The sequence below is a fragment of the Ricinus communis genome, chromosome 6, assembly GCF_019578655.1.
Source record: "Ricinus communis isolate WT05 ecotype wild-type chromosome 6, ASM1957865v1, whole genome shotgun sequence".
Classification (NCBI taxonomy): Eukaryota; Viridiplantae; Streptophyta; class Magnoliopsida; order Malpighiales; family Euphorbiaceae; genus Ricinus; species Ricinus communis.
Genome location: NC_063261.1, coordinates 5,306,360 through 5,312,124, shown reverse-complemented (window position 1 = coordinate 5,312,124; position 5,765 = coordinate 5,306,360). Strand labels below are relative to the sequence as shown.

General features: G+C 41.1%; 1 non-coding gene across 1 annotated transcript; it reads left to right on the top strand.

Annotated features, from left to right (window-relative positions):
- The first annotated feature begins 4,182 nt into the window (after positions 1-4,182).
- LOC112536057 lies at positions 4,183-4,289 on the top strand. The gene has a single exon (XR_003080127.1). It is a non-coding gene; the product is annotated as a small nucleolar RNA R71 (small nucleolar RNA).
- The last annotated feature ends 1,476 nt before the right edge of the window (positions 4,290-5,765 follow it).

Genomic DNA, 5,765 nt, shown 5'->3' with positions numbered 1-5,765 from the left:
AATAGAAGTTCTATAAGCTGTTCTAAAAGCCTAGAGTGCATCATCTAACTTATCAGCCCAATCCTTCCTACTAGTCCCCACGGTTCTTTCTAGAATACGTTTTAAACCCCTATTAGTTACCTCCACTTGCCCACTAGTTTGTGGGTGATAGGGTGTCGAGAACCGGTGTGTGACCTCATAGCGTTTAAGTACTTTCTCAAGTTGGGTATTACAGAAATGGGTCCCCCTGTCACTAATTAATGCTTTAGTACTAAACCTAGCAAATAATTTCTTAAAGAACCTAGCAACTACCCTGGCATCATCAGTGGGGAAGGCTTATGCCTCTAGCCACTTAGAAAAATACTCAACAGCCACAAGTATATACTTATTTCTATAAGAAGAAGGAAAGAGTCCCATGAAGTCGATGCCCTAAACATCAAAAATCTCAACAACTTGTATACTAGTATGGAGCATCTCATCATGGGAAGAGATATTACCTGACCGCTGGCATGCATCGCAAACCTGGACAAAGGTTTTTGCATCTTGAAATATTGTAAGCCAGTAGAATCCCGCATCCAATACCTTCCTAGCCGTATGATTGGCCGCTTGATGGCCTCCAATTGGTCCCTCATGACAATGTTTAAGGATTTTGAGAGTTTCCTCCCTATATACACATCCCGAATCACTTGATCTACACAAACACGAAACAAAAAGGGGTCTTCCCAAATGTAGTATTTCAAGTCAACAAAGAATTTCTTCTTTTGCTGATATGTCATACCCTTTGGTAAGACCCTCGCAACCAAATAATTTTCATAATCTGAAAACCAAGGGGAATCGGTATATACCTGCAATGAACACAAATGCTTATCAGGGAAGCTATCATCAACGACCCTCTCATCAAGTGCCGCCAAGCTTGGGTTCTCCAACCTCGATAAATGATCCGCTGCCAAGTTCTTAACACCCTTTTTGTCCTTGATTTCTATGTCAAACTCCTACAAAAGTAGAATCCATCTAATTAGTCTTGGTTTAGCATCATTCTTCCCAAACAAGTACCTCAATGCCGAATGGTATGTATAGACGATGGTCTTTAATAGCACAAGGTATGAATGGAACTTGTTGAAGGCATAAACCACAGCTAACAGCTCATTCTTAGTAGTGGTATAGTGCTCTTGGTCGTCTGTCAACGTCTTGCTAGCATAATAGATAGCTTGGAACTTCTTCTTGACCACCTATCCAAGAACAGCTCCAACTGCATAGTCACTAGCATCGCACATGAATTCAAAGGGCAGCCCCCAATCAAGTGAAACCATGATAGGAGCTGTGGTTAGTAACTTTTTAATAACTCAAAAGCCTGTAAGCAATCCGAATCAAACACAAAAGGTACATCCTTAACAAGCAATTGAGTAAGAGGCCTAGCTATTTTAGAAAAATCCTTAATAAATCTCCTATAAAAGCCAACATGCCCGAGAAAGCTCCTAATAGCCTTAACAGAACAAGGGGGTGGCAATTTCGATATGGTCTCTATCTTAGCTCTATCTACCTCCATCCCCGCATGTGAAATCTTGTGCCCCAACATAATACCCTCTCTCACTATAAAATGACATTTTTTCCAATTTAAAACTAAATTTTCCTCAACATATCGTACAAGCATGCGCCTCTAAATTAGACAAGCAGTGTGAGAAAGAGTTACCGAACACAGAAAAGTCGTCCATGAAAACCTCCATAGACTTCTTAATCATATTGTGGAAGATTGCAATCATACATCTCTAAAAAGTGGCAAGTGCATTGCATAACCCAAATGGCATCCTCCGATATGCAAACGTCCTACAGGGGCAAGTAAATATTGTCTTCTCCTGGTCCTCAGGTGCGATTGGTATTTGGAAATAACCTAAAAAACCATCAAGAAAACAGTAAAACATATGGCTTGATAGACGCTCAAGCATATGATCAATAAATGGAAAGGGAAAGTGGTCCTTCCAGGTTGCATCATTTAGCCTCCTATAATCGATGCAAACCCGAGAACTGGTTACCGTCCTTATTGGTATCAATTCGTCCTTCTCATTCTTTATCACCGTCATGCCTCCTTTCATTAGTACAACCTGCACAGGACTCACCCACGGGCTATCATATATGGAATAAATTAAACCTGAATCAAGAAGTTTAATTACCTTCTTTTTCACCACCTCCTTCATGTTCGGGTTTAGTCGTCTTTGTGGCTGCACCATTGGCTTAAAACTATCCTCCATCAGGATCTTGTGCGAGCAAAAACTGGGGTTGATTCCATGGATGTCTGCAATATTGTATGCGAAGGCCGTAGGGTACTTCTTGAGAGACGATAGGGTCATCTCCCTCTCCTCAGGAATCAAGTCTGCTGCAATAATGACTGGCAGCCTCTTTGCCTCATCCAAGTAGGCATAACTCAGGTGCTTGAGTAGCTCTTTCAACTCTAGGACTGGAGGGTCCTTAATTAAAGATTTCACCTTTTTCACGTCTGACCTGTCAAGAGAAACAAATGGGTGAGTAGAAGGACTGGGTTCACTAGCCAGCAAACAAGCGAGTTGTTCCAACATTTGCTCGTTGGACAACTCCCTCTCATCTCCCTACAATGCAACCTGCAAAGGGTCATCAAGAAAAATTTCCTGCATATGAGACTCAACAATATCATTTAAGACATCCACAGAAAAAACAGTATCATCATAGTCTAAGGAATGTCTCATGGAAGTCGCTAAGTCAAAGGTGATAGTCTCGTCATCTACCCTAAGTTAGAGCTTACCATTACAAACATCTATAACGGCACTAGATGTAGCAAGTAAAGGTCTACCTAAGATCAATGGCACAACACTTTCACCTTCCATATCCATTACAATGAAATCTATAGGAAATATAAACTTATCTACCTTAACAAGTATATCCTCAACTATACCCCTAGGAATCTTAATAGTCCTATCGGCTAACTGAATGCTCATCCTAGTGGGTTTAGGCTCACTTAAACCAAGTTTATCAAACAAGCTAGTGGGCATCAAATTAATACTAGCTCCTAAGTCAGCTAATGCACCACTAATAGGCAATTCGCCAATGACAGAGGGTATAGTGAAACTCCCTGGATCACGCCTCTTAACAGGCAGCTTGTTTTGCAGAATGGCGAAGCACTCCTCGTTTAGTGTCACCAATCCCAAATCCACCAGTTTCCTCTTGTTGCTCAATATCTCCTTCAGAAATTTTGTGTACTTCAGCATCTGTGAAATAGCCTCAACAAAAGCAAGGTTAATGCGTAGTTGTTTAAAAAGGTCTACAAATTTATCAAACTGTTGGTCAACCTTTTCCTACCTCAGTTGAGCAGGATACGAGATAGATGGTTGGTACTCCTTCACTGGATTCCTCTTTCTATTCTCAGCTCTCACAGGCTCTATCTCCTCAGGTTCTGGTTCCTTTTTAGCAGGCTCATACTGCACAAGAACACCATCATCATTAGCTACAAGTAAGGAACTAGATAACTGCTTACCTGACCGCAAGGTGATAGCCTTGCAGTGCTCCATTGGGTTAGACTCTATAGTGCTGGGGAGTGTCCCTGGTTGTCTCTCACTCAACATATTAGAAATCTAGCCTATCTGGTTCTCCAAATTCTGAATGGAGGCTTGCTGATTCCTAAGTGCGGTGTTTGTCTGTTGAAATCTATTGTAGGTAGAGGACACAAATTTCATCACCAACTCCTCAAGATTAGGCTTCTTCTCCTGAGGTGGAGGTAGTTGGGGTGGACTAGCTTGCGGTTGTGACTGTTGCTGATGCAACCTCTGAAAATCGAGTGGTCCTTGGCCACTGTTATTCCTCCAACTAAAGTTGGGATGATTGGGTCAACCGGGGTTGTATGTATTACAGTTTGCATTATAGTGCAGGTCACTACAGAACTCGTAGCTTATCTGGGCTGCATGAACCGGCATCTGAAGCTGGTCTAATTTCTTGGTCAGAAGCTCCACTTGAGCTGCCAAGGCTGATGTGGAGTCTAGTTGGTTAACCACTCCTTGCTTGATTGGCCGACTCTTAGAGGATTGCCGCTGGTAGTTGTTCATGGCCATCTCCTCTTTCAGATTTTGTGCCTGCTACGGTGTTTTACTGTTCAAGGCCTCACTTACTGCAGCATCTACCATATGCCTAGTAGCAAGGTTCAAACCGCTGTAGAAAGTCTGAACCTGCATCCATACTGGTAATCTATGGTGCGGGCAACATCGGAGCAAGTCTTTATACCTCTCCCAAGCATCATACATGCTCTCGTCATCAAATTGCACAAAAGAAGATATATCATTTCTCAATCTAGCAGTTTTAGCAGGAGGAAAGTACTTATATAAAAACTTCTCGGCCTATAATCTCCATGTCGTAATAGTGTTGGCTGGGAATGACTGCAGCCATCTTTTCGCTCGGTCCCTCAAAGAAAAAGGAAACAACCTCAACCAAATGGCATCATAAGTCGTTCTATTTATCTTGAAGGTGTCGCAGATCTCCAAGAAGTTGGTTATGTGAGCGTGATGTGTGCTACTTGTGTTAGCTACAATCTAAGGCAGTGTACCTATCGATGCAGTCTAGCACTAATGGCGAGTATCAAGGTTGTATTCCTTGGGAAAGTGAAAGCCCAGAGTTACTCCTTTGTTCTTTGTTATATTAACCTAAAATTAGTGATGAATAATTTCTAAATTAACTAATAGCTACAAGCTAAATTCTAAGGGAGATGCAGGAGTAATTGATAACTAAAATAACCAAGACAAGAAAGCAAACCCAAAGGGAACCTAAACTAGTTGGCAATCAAACAAAAGATAAAGGATTGGTGAGTCTAATTATGCTACACGTGGATGAATTCTTAAGCGAATTTGGTTTCTCTCTCGAGATAACCGAATTCCTAAACCTAATAACCTAAAGTTGGAATCTCTTCCTAATGATTGATTCTTAAATTAGCATTAAGCTTTAATCCACCTCTATTAAGCTTTGTTAATTCTTAATCCAACTAGTTAATTATCCTTATCTCTAAGCGATTATTAACCAGTTCTTGCTATTCAAAATTCCAATTGCCAAATGGACTTCTCAATCACACAAAGCAATCTAAACACACAATTCACAACATCTCATGAATGATGCATTATCTTATTAATACTGAAAGCAAGAAGAATACAAAACTAACCCAAACAATCCAACAATATAATACTAAGCCAACATAGTAAAGAAATCCCAATGGATTTAATCAATCTAGCTAATCATGTTCATTATCAAAATACACAAGAATTCAATTACAACAATGAGTAAAGGTAGAGAAAACCCGATTACACCCTTAGATGAGAGTAAATAAATTTGAATTCCTCTTGCTCGAATTGAATCGATTCTTGTTCCTCTTGCTCGATTTGAAAACCAATCAATGAACCTCGCCCAATCTTCAATCTTTGAAGGGAATCCGATTGAAACCTTGATCCAAGTCTCCTTTTCCCTTGGTTTCAGCTCAGAAAACCCTTAGAGAGAGAAATATTAGGTTTTGGGACGTTCTCCCCCGCTCTCTTTTTCTTTCCTCTTGTTCTTTCTTTTAATTAATTTGTCCTGTCGCTGCGAACACGGCCGTGTTCCTAGACGTGTTGGGAACACGGTTTGGTGTTCATGGCCGTGTTACTCTCTGTGGTCGTGCTCCCTAACGCCTTTTCTTCTTTGATGTCTAATGCACCCAAAACGGGCGTGTTAGTGCCCGTGTTGGGAACATGGCCAGTGTTGAAACCAACACGGCCATGTTCAACTTCCTCATGCTCGTAGGTGGG